The sequence below is a fragment of the Podarcis erhardii genome (genome assembly GCF_964252035.2).
Source record: "Podarcis erhardii genome assembly, chromosome: 2".
Classification (NCBI taxonomy): domain Eukaryota; kingdom Metazoa; phylum Chordata; class Lepidosauria; order Squamata; family Lacertidae; genus Podarcis; species Podarcis erhardii.
Genome location: NC_138498.1, coordinates 23,109,831 through 23,125,114, shown reverse-complemented (window position 1 = coordinate 23,125,114; position 15,284 = coordinate 23,109,831). Strand labels below are relative to the sequence as shown.

At 44.8% G+C, this 15,284-nt stretch overlaps 1 protein-coding gene across 3 annotated transcripts in view; it reads left to right on the top strand.

The window, feature by feature from the left end:
- Positions 1 to 1,026: 1,026 nt before the first annotated feature.
- The window catches only part of TEX2 (testis expressed 2), a 90,528-nt gene continuing 76,270 nt past the window's right edge, over positions 1,027 to 15,284 (top strand). Inside the window, exon 1 of one of the 3 annotated variants that reach the window (XM_081849551.1) lies at positions 1,027 to 1,187. The gene's annotated coding sequence lies outside the window, so the exon portion shown is untranslated. Of the gene's footprint in view, positions 1,188 to 1,242; positions 1,352 to 1,788; positions 1,954 to 15,284 lie in introns of those variants that run through there. The other 2 variants (XM_081849553.1, XM_081849552.1) reach the window with 2 other exon arrangements.

Here is a 15,284-nt window from a genome sequence, read left to right as displayed (position 1 = left end):
TAGTTGAGTTAAAAAATATTATAGTTTCAAAACTGTGTCAGAAAGCTACACCTGTTGAACTTGTGTGTTAAAGGCACAGGGGTGCTAATAGGGGGTTGGGGGCCAAAGTAGCAACCAGAATATTGGCAGGCCACTTCCTGTACTAAGTAGAACTTGAGTACATACATATAAGCAATTACCTTTCTAGAGACAAAATAGTTACAGTGCAGGTGAAGTGCAGGACCGGATTCCCCTTTATTTCCTTTTAACTTGGCAATTCTGGAATGCCGGTAAGGCAAGTTTATACCATTGCCTATGGATGCCACACAACTGCCAATGGTGGGCATGTGGGCTAGTCTAGGGTTACCATATTTCAAACAGTGAAGATCCGGACAGAAAAGTTGATGGGCTTTTTTTTTTGGCAAAGTTGTTGAGCCGCTTTTCCGACTGGACTTAAAATAGTAAAGGTAAAGGACCCCTGACAGTTAATTGGAGAAATGTTGGAGGGGGTGGAGTTGTGCGACCCCTGAGCCAAGGAGATAAGTAACCATACAACCTTTAGTAGACATCTGAAGGCAGCCCTGTAGATGGAAGTTTTTTTAAAAATGTTTAACGTTTTATTATGTTTTTACATATGCTGGAAGCTGCCCAGAGTGGTCGGGGTATAAATAATAAAATGATGATGATGCAATAGGACGCCCCTGTTTTGACCAGAGAAATAATAATAATAATAATAGTGTTGGGAGGGCACGCTATTTTGTGCCTGGAGTTTCCCAGCGCTGAGGACGCCCTCTGCACCTGCTTACAACGCCTTCTTCCTTTCTTTTTTTACTCCTAATCTCAGCCTTCCTGCTGGATCTTGGGGCGCCCGGGCGGCACCGAAGCCCTGGCAACTGACAGCACCCCCGTCGGCTGCGAGAGTGCAGCCGCTTTTGCCCCCTTCTCTTCCTGGCCTTGTGTGCCTTTAACCGGGAAGCCGGCCTCCCCGGCAGACCCAGCCCATCGCCGGGCGGGGCTGCCCCGGCCGCCCGCCCGCCTTCGCCGCTCCTCTCTTCCCATAGCGCGGCCGCCTGACTTGGGCTGGCAGCGGCGACTGAACCGGCGCGGGGAAGGAGGGAGGGAGCCGTAGTCGCCCGCCCGCCCGCCCGCCCGCCCGCCTCCTCCGGGCAGTGTTGCGCCATGCGATGCCACGAGCTGCCGCAGATCAGGTAAACGGGACGGAGCCGGAGCCGCCTTCCTGCTACCGTAGGGCAGCTCAAGGGGCATCTGCAGCAGCCGAGGAGCCCGGGCAGAGAAGCGCTCCTGCAGCAGCCCGCCTGCTCGCCTCGCTCTCTCTGCGGCCGATGGCAGCGCGAGTGCTCCGGCCTCCGAGGTAGCAGAGCCGGCCTGGGCCTACGGCTTGCCGCCGGGGTACGAGGGAAGCGAGGGCGCCGCGCGTCCCCGGGGATTGCACGTGGCGGCGCTGCCGCGGGTTGGCGAGCCCACCGAGGCTGCCCGGGGGAGCTTAGGGGATGCAATGGCCGTCGGTGGGGTGGGGTGGGGTGAAAGCGACTTCGAGACGAGGCTGGGCTCCGGCACCTGTTTCGTCAGGCTGGGGGAACGGAGAAGGCGCCTCTGAGCCTAGCAAGAGTGCGGCGGGGCTCTCTCGCCGCGACGGGAGAGTTCCGGGCTGCACCTCGGAAGGAGGTGTTGAACCTTTCACTTTGGCCTGCGGGGGCGGCTTGTTTGTTGACGTTCCCGTGGCGGAGGGGTGGCCTTCTTTTCTTCTTCTTTTTTCCACTTTCCCCGTCCCTCCCACGCACCCCGGGGAAAGTGTGTGAGGCGCTGCTGGAATTGGGGACTGCGAGGCTTAACTGGGACCGTGGCTCACTTCTCCTGGAACTTTTCTTCCGTCGGTCCTGAGATATTTGGAGCGCCTGAGGAAGAAGCAGCCTTGTGTTTCTGAAGACCACGAGTCAGGTGTTGGGGAAGGAAGTAAGGTTGGGCCTGAGGGTCTGACCTTCTCAGGAAGGTTGGAGCTGTTCTCAATTCCGCCCCCCTCCTTAGGAATCGCTGCAAAGAGGGGGCTTGTCAACCTCTGTCTGCGCCGTCAGTTCTGGTAGGGAGGGGTGCCTTAGAAAGATGTCTTAAAGACGCCCCTTTAAACAAAACAGCTGCGAAGCGCGGAGTAGAAGGGGACTTTGGATAGCTGAGTTTCTGGAGAGTGCCCTCATGGGGTTAGTAGGCAATTTGATCTGGCAACAAGTTTCATCTCCCTCGAAACTCCCATTGTTCTAGGCGCATTTTGCAACCCAGAATTTCCTCAGTTATCCGCTTCTGGGTTCTGGGCGCAGTATTGCGCCTGAGATTTCCGATTAAAACTGCGGAGTGGAAGGAAAGGAGGACCTTTTTCTGCCTCCCCACTTCGAGCTACTTTCTGAAGACTGGAGAAGAGACCCTCTTAAGGATATTAGAGGGGTGGGCAAGGGAAGGACTAGACTATGTGGAAAATGAACATAAGATTTTAGCTGCAGTTCATTTATTTTCAGCTTTGTACTCTTGCTCTAAAACAGCACACCTAGACATTCCATTGTTGTGCCTGTTACCTCTGTTTAAGGTGCCCTTTAGCTCTTAGCTATAATATCTCCATTTCTAACACTGCCTCACAGTGATGGGGCAGATTTTGGATGGATATAGCAAAGAAGCAAAGCTTCTTCTGATGTTCCATGTGGATAGATAGACTCCAAAAGTCACAACTTCTTGGGGGTGTCAGCAAGCTGCAACCTTGCTGTATTGACAAGTGGGTTTAATGGGAGGGCTTTGATTTATTTCTCTTGTGGGTGAAGTTTATAGGCCTGCTGTGTTCAGCCACAGGAATGGCAAAAGAACACCTGATATTCTCTCTCCCTCTCCCTCTCTCCTTTTGCTGTGTGTTGGATTGGTCTATTTTGGTGTGTCTGCTTACTACATAACATCTGAGTTCAGGCAGTGAGCAATGTCTGAGCACCAGCAAGGGAAGGGAGGGGGGTCTGGCCTAGGCTCCTCACAAATATGGATGCTGTTGTGTTCAGTTGTTAGAGCTGAATTGGATTTTGATCTGCTTAGATTGTATAGCTTGTGGAGCCCTTTCTGATTTAAGATTTGGCCTTCTAAATCTTTAAGGCCGCAGAAGTAGGAGGGACGTTGTTCAGGCAATCCTGCCTCCTGCACAGCTATCTCTGTGTTTCCTAAAACACTTCAAATTGGTAACGTGAAGTAAAAATAAATAATTCAAATATGCAGTCACTTTAGTAAAACTTCAGTTTTTAGTTACCAAAACTTTAACTCCCCTCTGCCCCCCCCCCCGGCTAAAGAGTGGCTTTTAAAGTTCCATGAGATAAGCAGAATACCAATTAACTTTTAATGTCATCAACAAATATGTATACTGTACCAGATAAATCATTTCAACCCATTTCTGGTGGCTCCATCTCACAAAAGTCCCACTTCTGATTTTAAAGATGCAGAAAGGCATTTTATGTCAAATCCTTGCTGAACTTCTCACATGGATACTATTACCTGTTGCTTTGTAATACTTCAAAGTTTTCTTAATAATAAATCAAACCAAGTCCCTCTCACAACCATGACATCAGTAAAGCTATATATTCCATGTGTTCTTGAATGGTTCCCCAAATACTGTCACTTTGTCTTGCTTTCCACTTGTAGTGCTACTTTCCACAAGAGATGCTTTGGTCAGTTTTAGAATGTCCCATTTGAATAGTTAATCTATGTTTTCACTTGTTCTAATCTTAACATTTGTGCATACGTCTAGCTCATTATTATACGGAGTTGGATATGCTTAAGCCTTAAGGCCACTGATTTGAGTGGGCCTAACCGTGTCTAACTCTGCGTAGCACTGAACTGTTAGAAATACCACACACTATTTTCTAGGAGCCACAGACATGCCCTGTCTTGGAGGACAATCTGCTACCATTTTGTGTTTTCAGGTTGCATGTTTAACTTTTGTAGGAATAGGCTAACATTTATTCACAAGATTATTCAAACTTGGTAGCCACATTTCTGGGGGCTATCACCTGAATTAAAAATGGCTAAGTGTTTGACTCACTGAATTAACTGTGTTTACAAAACAGAGCTGTCTTGCATGCAGAAAGCCCTAGGCTAAGTCCCCAGCATTTTCAGGTAGGGCTGGGAGAGACTATGGGGAGCTGTTGCCTGTCAGTGTAGACCATAGCTGAGCTACTTGGACCAATGGTCTGGCCTGTTATAAGGCGGCAGCTTGTGTTCTTTTTAAAGTTCGAAATGATGATGCCATTTTGTTCATGATCTTTGTGTGTGTGTGTGTGTGTGTGTGTGTGTGTGTGAGAGAGAGAGAGAGAGAGAGAGAGAGAGAGAGAGAGTGCTTCCTGTTCTAAATGGAAGGGAGGGGGAAAATGCTGCTAAGTGGCTTCCTAAGATTATGGAAAGAGAAATAGGGAGCTTTAGTTAGAATCGTTCTGGAAGAACTAAGGAAAGGACCAGAAATGATGCAGTAAACTCAGTTGTCGATTGCTGGGCATGTGAAGCACTGAAGAGAGATATCAAGGGCTGTAGATGAATAAAAATTCACCAATAATTTGAAATGAGAATGAGCAAAATGATAGGGTTCCTGAAGGCCACTCACCATCCCTTTTCTTTCAGTACTAGATAGGTTTGCCTTTCATCAAATTACTGTGGTTTTGCTTTCAGTCACAGGTACCTGACCTGTATTGTCCACGGCACTTGTCTACGTTGAATTCATTTTGGCCATGGCATATTAACTGTGTTATGTAATACAGAATTTGAGGACGTTCCCAAGAAAACATTAAAGATAGCTTTCCCTTCTAACAATGAGCTATAGATTGTAAGCTGGTTATATCACCCTTGAGAGGAGGCGTTCCATCTTCATTCAGAATTCTAAAAAAAGGCTGAAGTTGCGCAAGTGAAGACTAAAACTCTTTTTTATTAATACAGTATATAAAAAGTTGACATTCCTAATAGAAATGGGCTTAAAAAGAGGAAGAGGTAAAGTTGCCTTGTCTTTGCAAAGGGTTACTGGGTGGTGAAGACATTTACTCGAAAGTCCTATCCCACGTGATTTTTGTGGATTGTCGTGCTGCTTATTAGGGTAGAAATTTCCTTGCTTGGCTGTGTTAACTTGCTGTAAAATAGCACATGGTGGATAGAAATATAACAAGGTTGTCTGTGTTCCTTGATCTATGCATGTTTTCCATGCAATCTCACATATATCACTGAAGACTGAGTTCTGTCAAGGCACATGTCAGTTGTCCCCAATTTGATCTTTGGCTCAAAACTTTAATAAGTGAGGCATTGCAACACACAGGAGACCAGCCAGCAACTCTGGATTTTATCGTACTTACTGGGCATGATCCTGATTCAAGTTGCAGTGCAATCCTAAGGATGATTTATTGGAAATGTATTTAGTACAGTGAGGTCTTGCTTCCTTGGTTGAGATGCAGCCATGGTGAAAATTGCCAGGAGAAAGCTGGCCGCGGGTATAAATTTGTGTAAGACTGGGGATCTGTCACGGATAAAAGTGCTTGTGTGTTTTATTACAAAGAGCGTAGTAGAGGAAGTTCATTATTGCGACGTTGACTAATGCAGCCTTGCAAGCCCCTTTCAGAACTAGCCCACATTGTAGTCCCATATTAAGGTAGGTAATTTGTGGCCCATCAGTGACTTCAAAATAAAAATGCACTGTTCATATTTTTCAGAAGTTTTTGCGCCTGCTTGCCTTGATACAGTTCTTCCTTGCCAAAGCAGGCAGCTGCTTTCAAGCCTGGCAACGTTTTGGATGGGAAATACAGGTTTAATGCACTACTAATGCCTTCCACCCCGCCCTTCAAAGGGCGAATTGACCTGTGGCAGCCCTTTCTGTCTTGCCCCAGGCCACGTCCCTCTCCAACTTTGCTCTCTTAGGGTGCCTTTGCCAGGCTGGAATGTGTAATTGAACTCTGATATTGCCTCTTGCTTGCTTAGATGGAGGGATAGAGAGATTGTGCATGTGTTTGTGTAGGAAAAAAACTTGCTTTTCTGTGGCTGGAATGTGGCCTGCTGTACAGAGGCAAGAATCATGCAGATAATTGCCATAAAAACAGCACGGTTGTGGCATTGGAACATGACACAGGAGTGTGGAAAGGAGTCAACCCAGCCAGATGGATGGGGTATAAATAATAAAATTATTACTAATATTAGCTTATGTGTAAGATGTGAAGATAGATTGGGGAAAATGACGAAATTGGTCCATCAGTATGTAGGCTAGCTTCCCCTGCTCTGGTGTCTCCAGTTTTTTCTTGGACTACAGCTCCCATAATCCCTGGAGATGATGGGGATTGTAGTCCAGCAACATTTGAAGGATTCTAGATTGGAGAAGGGTGATGCACACCATGATGAATAGACGATTATGAGGCGCGCTGAGGAGTTCTTCCTTTAAACGAGGAATGGCCTCTGCCGCTCACTTTCAGCTAAGGTCATTGACCTTGTGTTGGCTTGTCGAAACAGCATCTAGGTCAAGCATCTAAACAGCCAATTGCCTCATCGCTAGTGGTGAGTAATTGCCTGAGTGATCTGGCAGCATGCTTCTGTAAACCAGTTGTTCTGTTTTGCTTTTAGGCCTGCAAATGACTAACATAGCACCTCCTGTGCATGTATTTGCAAGGCTGATCTAGGCATTTCAAACTTGAATTCTAAGCACCATTGTAACCCCTTCCAGTCAATCTATAAATATTGAAGACTGTCCTGTTCACTCAAAAGTTTTTTCTCTTAGGGTTATGGTGGAATTCCGAGTTGTTCCGATTACAATTGTTCTGCCCATACAGTGTTTCCCAAACTTAGGCGTCCAGCTGTTTTTGGACTACAGTTCCCATCATCCTTGACCACTGGTTCTGCTTGCTAGGGATGATGGGAGTTGTAGTCCAAAAACAGCTGGAGACCTAAATTGGGGAAACCCTGCACCGGTGCAAATATTTCAGCTTGTCAGGTGGAACAATCTCCCCTCTCCTCTCTGTGAAAGCTGTTCTGGGAGTTCATCAAACACCCTTTGGGGGGGGCACAGGGCAGGTGAAGGGGGAAGTCCCACTAGCACAACTGTTTAACTGAGTCCACCCCTTTGTTTCTTCACTCCCATCATTCCCTGAGAAAAAATAGTGTGTTGGAAGTCACCTTATACTTGCTTACTCATTGAACGAAATGAGACTTGCTTCCAAGGATTCTGTTGTGTGTTTACAATGTGTCATGTGAAAGGTACCAAGAGAATGGAACCAATCTGGTTTCCGTGATCTTTATTCCCTGTGGAACACGTTAAATGGAGAACATGGATCACAAGGCACCAGCAAGCAACTAACTTTTAAGTGTGTGTTGCTGAAATACTGTAGAGGCTGCAAATGCCCACCCACCGTTGATTTCCCTTAATTTGATTATAGTGCTAGTTAGCTTGCTTACATCAATACAATTGCATTCTGTCTTTGTACCTGCAAATATAGATGCCTACTCTTGCTGCCTCCCAGATTAATTGATGGAAAATCTCCCTTGCACAGTTGCTTCCCTGCGAGGGAAGAAAGAAAAAGTGCTGCAGATTTGTTTCCAAGTGAATTCATCTTACCTAAACAATCTCACTGAGTAATTATGATTTTGTCAACACAATAATGTTTTACTATTAAGTATGATTCTGAAGTGATTTCTCCCATGATTTCTATGCATATATTATATTATATATGCATATAATCTGGTTCTATATTATATGTCATTGAATCTGGTTTTGGAGGGAGGAGGAAGGAACTCCAAGTGCTTGGAGGGGTTATGAATATTCAAATTACATCTGAGCCTTAAAAATGTTCTGCTTGGCCATCCCTGTGCTAGTCAAATCCCACTGCTTTTACAATTTGTATAGCACTTCATCCCCCAAGTGTTTTTATTGACATTTTGATCGAAGTCTCTGGTATTAAGTATCCCATTTACAGCAGTGACTGTTCTGCAGTGCACATGGATTGCCACCAGCCATCTTCGTGGCTTATATTGTGAGAATGCAGTTTAAAATAAACTAGGCCAACAAACTGGGACTCAGTCTTGGTACGTGGCTCTCGGGTCCAAGAGTTCACCAGTTCTAGGCAGGGTTGCAGTCCCCCTTGGCTGTTATCTGAAATTTCTGACACATGCTGAGCATTAAAACTACTGCAGAACTTTGACCAGCTGGTGCTTCTTCACTGGGTGGAGTGAGTGAACTTAGAAACTGCACTGAAGGTTTTTTGTTTTGTTTTACAATCGAGTGGTATATAAAATTTATGAAATCATAAACAAATACATGTGCCAGGTGATGCTGGCCTTCTGGAGCATATTGGTATCTGGTGACTCTACTTGAATGTAGCCTCTCCCCTTTTATTGAAGTCACTAGAGACAGTTAGTGAACAAATACAGGACTTCTTTGATTCTCTGGCTTCCATAGAAGCCAAGGTTCTTACCGGCAAATGTGTGTTTCAGACACACTTAGGTCTATCTAGCGCGTGTCAGCCTCAGAAAATACATGTTGGCTTCTGCTTTCTTCTTTGCTTGTGTTGAGATGGTTATGTCTATCTGTTTGCCGGCCCACAACTTGGCTTCCAGCATGCCTCTGCAAACCACTTCCAGGTGATGTGCCTAGGCCTCTGCAGGTGGCTGAATGCAAGCAGCTCTTTCACTGTGGGCTGCCTGAGCTTGGCATGAACACAGATAAAATAAATGTTTCTGTATGGCTGCAACATGCGGAACTGGCTATGGAAACAGGTGCTAAGGCTCCCCGTTAGGGAGAACAAGGTGGCCGTCTCAGGTCATGATGGCAGGTGCTGGAGACAGCAGTAGCAGGGCCCAAATATTTTCTTCAAAGCTCTCTCACCTGTTCCCCTCTTCATTTCCTAAACTCCTCTGTTCTGCATCTCCTAAGATAGCTTGCTGCCCTTGGGTGCTGTGGAGGAGGTTGTTCCATCAGTTCATTCCGTTTCTGTACGTGGAAAAGGGTGGGGTGGGGGCCTTGTCCTTTGCTTTGGGTGGCAAAATGTCTTGGGCTGGCCCGAGCCCAATATGGTGCTTTAAATCATGTTTGTCTTGTTGCAGAAAGCCGTGGAAATTGACAGCGGTTCTTGTGTCAGTTGTGCAAAGAGAAGTGTGATTTGCCTCTCCGAGAGAAGGAACTCTATTAAAATCAATGATTTCGGAATTGGGTGGCATAATCCATAGCTGTCAACTTTCAGATTTGAATATAAGGGATCAGCAGCCTCACCTGTCCCGGGGACAGTCTACAGGATATCTAACAAAGTGGGAAGCAGCAGGAAACAGCACTGGAATAAGGGAATTTCCCACCAAAAAAAGGGAAGGTTGACAGCTATGGCATAATCTAGTAAATGTTGATGTAGAACTGACATCGAGATATGAACATTCTTACTAGCTTCCACCCGCCCCCCGTCCAAATATCTGTGTGATCCAGACATCAACAGTTTGACTTTGTTCTGTAGTCATATAAATTTATGGCAGAAGCAAGAGGAAAATATCCCAAGGTGTTGTATTTGTTACTGTGTTGTGCTTTTAGAGCTATATCAAGGGCATTTCCCTTTTATTCTACAGGGAGCAGGCTGCCCGCCCTCCCTCACTTTCATATAAATTAATTGATAGGCCATGCTATTGCTCAGTTGTGTTAGTACTCATTAACTTTCTTGAATATGGGATGTGGCTGTAGACAGAAATTCCCAGCCCCTTGTCTTAGGCCATTGTGAAGGCACAGCAGAGAGGGAATGTGATTGAAGATGCTAAATTAAGGACTATCAGTTCCTAAAGCCCATTCCCAGCTTGACGTTTGTGCAGCTTTATCTTAGCCACTTCAGCACTGAATGATAAGAGTATATTATCATCTTGAGGAACAGTTGTACCTTTTAGGATTGTTTCAAGACTTGGTTTGGGTCAAGCACAGAGTGGCACTGTAAAAAAGAAACCTGTCTCTTTCTAAAGCACCCAACTTTTGGAAGACAACTTCTTCGCACAGAAATATTTGCCAGTGTTTATAAAGTCTTGCAGAGAAGTCATGTGAATGTTTTGGCCCTGGCACCCTGGGCTGCAGGCAAACGCTGCAGACCTTATTTTAAAGGGCAGAGGTGGCAATTCCATAGAATTACCGGAACTTTAGATATGCTTAAAGGCTTGGGCTTGTTGTAAATAAAAAATATGCCCTTTTCCCTTATGGGGTATCCAAGAGCCTATATAGAGTCCTTACATAGGTTCCCTATTGGTAGGAGAAAATAACAGAGGCCAACCAGAGAATATTGAGAAGCAAAGCAGCTAGTAAGCTTGATCTTTATTGATCTGTTGCAACAGGGTGCTCCCCTCACACGCAGGAGAGGAAGAGGACCCACAAAAATGCTGTGCAAGGGCTTATAAAGACTTTTGAAATTCCCATCCTGTAGATCAAGACCACCCCCCAGAAACATTATGCATACATCACAGAAGGGGTGTAACCTAAGACCACCCCTCAGATACATTCCACCTACATCACAGAAATTTAAATGTTGTTTTTCTCTTGTCCTTGTTTATCTCCTGTCTGGCAGGTTACTTGATTGGATTTCCTGGGGAGCCTGGCCATTCTTTTGTAGTGATAAAATACTTATTTCCTGGGCCAGGTCACAGGCTCACACCCTCTTCATATCTTAAATGTGTCCTTAAGACAGGATTTGTGAGGAAAGAGACAATGGGGAGACTTTTCCAGTTTGACCTTGCAGAGAAAACATTTGGTCAGTTTAGGAATCAAAATGGTTCCAGGTTGGCCTTCCTGTGTTGATCTACGTATGTGCGGTTATGAACATTGCCATATATCTAAGACCATAAAATTCCTATCACAGGCTCAATCAGCGGGATTCTGATCAGTTGGTTTCTGTATCGTAATTATGATTTTCTTCTGAAGCTCCCTTCAGTTTCAGAACACCGCTTTCAGTGGGAGGCCGAGGTGGTTGTTAGTTCCCTGCGAAATGCAGCTTCGATGCCCCCTTTGGGTACCCAAGAGTGTTAATAGGTAATCCTGCTGTGCATTTAAATTGTAGTCTAGGTCGGAAGCTGTGGCCAGGATTCCTTTGAGCTCTTGCAAATTCTGAGATGAGAACGAATCACCTGAAAATGCAAATGTCTGTTCAAGTAGGCTGCTAGATGGAAGCGGTGTGTTTCTGGGAAAGCTGTTTTTATCTTCTTGGGATGGTGCCAGTTCAAGTAGGTGATACTTAATAGGTAATCCTGAAACCCGATAAAAGTAGAAACTGCTACTCTGGAATCTTTTGCCATCTCTTCTCACACAATTGCCTTTTCTTCTGTAAGCTGAGGACAAAAAGGGTATATGAGGTATTTTTATTTTTTTAAAGAAAACAAAATCTATGACTTAACCTTCTGCTTGATCTGAAAATGAGGATTTGCCTCTGTGAGTCATTAATACTGTTGGTTTTTAAAGACCATGTGCTTTGATCCTGTTCAAGACAGGCCAGTTTCAATTATGCTGCACTCTGTGCTTTGTCTTACGAGGCAGGGGCTGGCAGAAGGTAGGTTTGGCTCTGGTGTGATTCATAGTAAATCAGCACAGATTCCTGACTCCTGATTGTCTTAGCCATATCAGCAGCAAAGTTAACTCCCCTCGTTCCCTACACTAAACTGCAGAAATGAATGAAGTTTGGGGGATGATTTTTTGTATGAGCTCTGTTCATATCTGGAACTGGAATTCTTGAATTCTTAGTGTGTGCAGTTTTGCATCAGGCACTGATTGATAGATCTTAAGCAAATAATAATACTTTTATTGTTTGTATCCCTCCCATCTGACTGGGTTGCCCCAGCTGCTCTGGGGACAGCTTCCAACATACAGTGGTACCTCGGGTTACATATGCCTCAGGTTATGTACACTTCAGGTTACACACTCTGCTAACCCAGAAATAGTGCTTCAGGTTTAGAACTTTGCTTCAGGATAAGTACAGAAATTGTGTTCCAGCGGCGCAGCGGCAGCAGGAGGCCCCATTAGCTAAAGTGGTGCTTCAGGTTAAGAACAGTTTCAGGTTAAGAACGGACCTCCGGAACGAATTAAGTACTTAACCTGAGGTACCACTGTATACAAAAACATAATAAAACATTAAACGTTGAAAACTTCCCTATACACGTCTGCCTTCAAATGTCTTATAAAGGTTGTATAGTTACTTAGCTCCTTGACGTCTGAAGGGGAGGGTCTTCCACAGGGTGGGTGCCACTATTGAGAAGGCCCTGCTGGATCACATGTTGTAAATAAAAATTGCCCTTTTCCCCTTATGGGGTATTCAAGAGCCCATATAGAGTCCTTACATAGGTTCCCTATTGGTAGGAGAAGATAACAGAGGCCAACCAGAGAATATTGAGAAGCAAAGCAGCTAGTAAGCTTGATCTTTATTGCAACAGGGTGCTCCCCTCATCTGCAGGAGAGGAGGACGAACCCAGAACAATGGCGCGCAAGGCCTTATAAAGACTTTTGAAATTGCCTTATAAAGACTTTTGAAATTGCCACTCTGTAGATCAAGACCCAGATGCATCATACCTACATCACAGAAAAGGCGAGAAATTTGAATGTTGTTTTTCTCCTGTCCTTGTTTTTCTCCTGTCTGGCAGGTTACTTGATTGGATATCCTGGGGAGCCTGGCCAGTCTTTTGTAATGATAAATACTTAGTTCCTGGGCCAGGTCACAGGCTCACACCCTTTTCAAACACAGACATACCCTTAAGACAGGATTGGTGAAGGAAAAGACAATGGGGAGGTTTCCCACTTTGATCTTACAGAGAAAACATTTGCTCAGTTTAGGAATCAAAATGGTTCCAGGTCGGTCTTCCTGTGCTGATCTATGTACGTGCTTGCTTGGTACACTTATGAACATTACCATATATCTAAGACCTCAAAATTCCTATCACACACACCAAGGTTCCAGCATACTGTTCTCAAAGTGGCCAACCAAAGAACCATGGGAAGCCTGCAAACAGAACATTAGCACAATAGCCCTTTCCCTGCTTGGAATTCCCAGCAACTGGAATTCACCGCCATACCACCTCTGATGCAGTACACAGCTATCATGACAAGTAGCTGCAGATAGCTTTATTCTCCATGAATTGATCACCATTAGGTTCTAGTAAGAAAAATGAAGTAGATCCCATAAGCCTGAAGTCTATGGTGTTATTCATCTCTGCAGTAGAATGAAAGCAGCATGCTCCGCAGCAGGAAGCAAAAGCATTATATTGATGGATGAAGAAATCAACGTTTACTCCTGTAGATTTGCTAGATTTACTGAGGTCTGTTTTATGCATGCAGCAGAATGAGATGGTAGAATGGACTGTATGATTTCTGGCTGCATGTGGAGAACTCGCCCACCAGAGGAACTCCCTGCAAGCAAAACAAAAAATAGGGCATCTGCGAAAGTGTCTGTAGGCCCAGCCCTTCCCTGGTCTCCTAGTTTTCTGCTTGCTCTGGAGTCTTTTATGCTAAGGGGGCATTCAAAACTGTGAGCTCACACCTGCAAATTGAAGTGGTATCATACAGTGGTACCTCAGGTCACATACGCTTCAGGTTACATACGCTTCAGGTTACAGACTCCGCTAACCCAGAAATATTACCTCGGCTTAAGAACATTGCTTCAGGATGAGAACAGAAATCGCGCAGTAGCGGCGTGGCGGCGGCAGCGGGAGGCCCTATTAGCTAAAGTGGTGCTTCAGGTTAAGAACAGTTTCAGGTTAAGTATGGACCTCTGGAACAAATTAAGTACTTAAACTGAGGTACCACTGTATTTGCAATGTAGCTGCTTTCCTAAAATGGCAAAAAAACCTCTCTCTTGAGATACTAGGCTTGATTCTGCAATATGTGCTTCTTTTTAACCCAGTGGTTCAATGGATGGAAAACCTATCAGTTGTTGCAGTGTATAAAAATGAGCCTTTCCCAGGCAGTAACAGACTAGACACTGAGACATTTGTACTTCATATCTGGAACAGTTTCTCTCCCTCCCCAGTTATGGTTGTATAACTGTGTCTTTATAATTTCTCTCCTTATTAGATTGCCTTTGCCTTTGATAGTTTATTTTTCCTTATTGTAACTTTACAAAATGAAAAATAAAAAGCGTGCGTGCGTATATAATACATATTAAAAGACGTGCATCCTTTAAAAAGGTGGCTGACTCTTAGCTCAACCTTGTTGCAATGCAAATGCCAAAAATATTCAGAGCAAACTTAACTTTTAAATATTAACACTTAATAACGTGACTTCCTTGTGGAGATCATATGATGATGTTGATGAAGATTTTTTGCCTGAGGTGTATTTTTAAATAACTGCAGTTTGCAGCAATGGGGAAAAGAGGCTGCCAACAGAAATACCAAACATACTGAACTGTGCTTTTATTTTTTGTTAGTGTTACAGAATATAGTACTTCTGTTGTTGGGCACTGCTAGCTATTTCTTCTTTTCCACCTCTTGCCTGGTATCTTGTGTCTCGCTTGCTCTAGAGGTGTGTAACTGTGGACAGAGAGAACTCGTCAAGAATTGGTAGCCTGTCTGCAGAACGGGTCTTGCTATGTTGTAAAGTATTGTATTGTATTTTTCCTTGGTGCAAAATTTCCATGGAAAGCCCCATTTTCAAGTGTGAACTCCCAATGGAAGGAGGGTTCATCACTTCCCTGGGAAGAACCTGCGCTGACTTCAATGCACCTTCATAACCCACTTGGTTATGAAGCTGCAGTTTTCAGGGTGTGAAGAGAATTGAAGTGATTGGATTTTGTGTGTGTGCCCATGGAAGGGCTGGTCTACAAAAACACTTAGCAGTGGGCCTATGCTCTGAATTATCTTTCTAAATATGATAAAAGAGTCCTGTTACCCTTGCGCTGACGTATACAGTGGTACCTCGGGTTAAGAACTTAATTCATTCTGGAGGTCCGTTCTTAAGCTGAATCTGTTCTTAACCTGAGGTACCACTTTAGCTAATGGGACCTCCCGCTGCCGCCACACGATTTCTGTTCTCATCCTGAAGCAAAGTTCTTAACCTGAGGTACTACTTCCAGGTTAGTGGAGTCTGTAACCTGAAGTGTTTGTAATCTGAAGTGTCTGTAACCCGAGGTACCCCTGTGTTGAGGATTATCCTGGGATAACCAATAGCGTCTCCACCCCCATCGTTCAGCCCGGACACTGAGGTCCAGCTCCAAGGGCCTTCTGGAAAGGGGGCATACAATGATGCATCTAAGCCCTTTTGAAACATCTGGGAACCAAATGAATAGCTAGAGTGGTATGATGCCTCCCGTTCCCTGCAT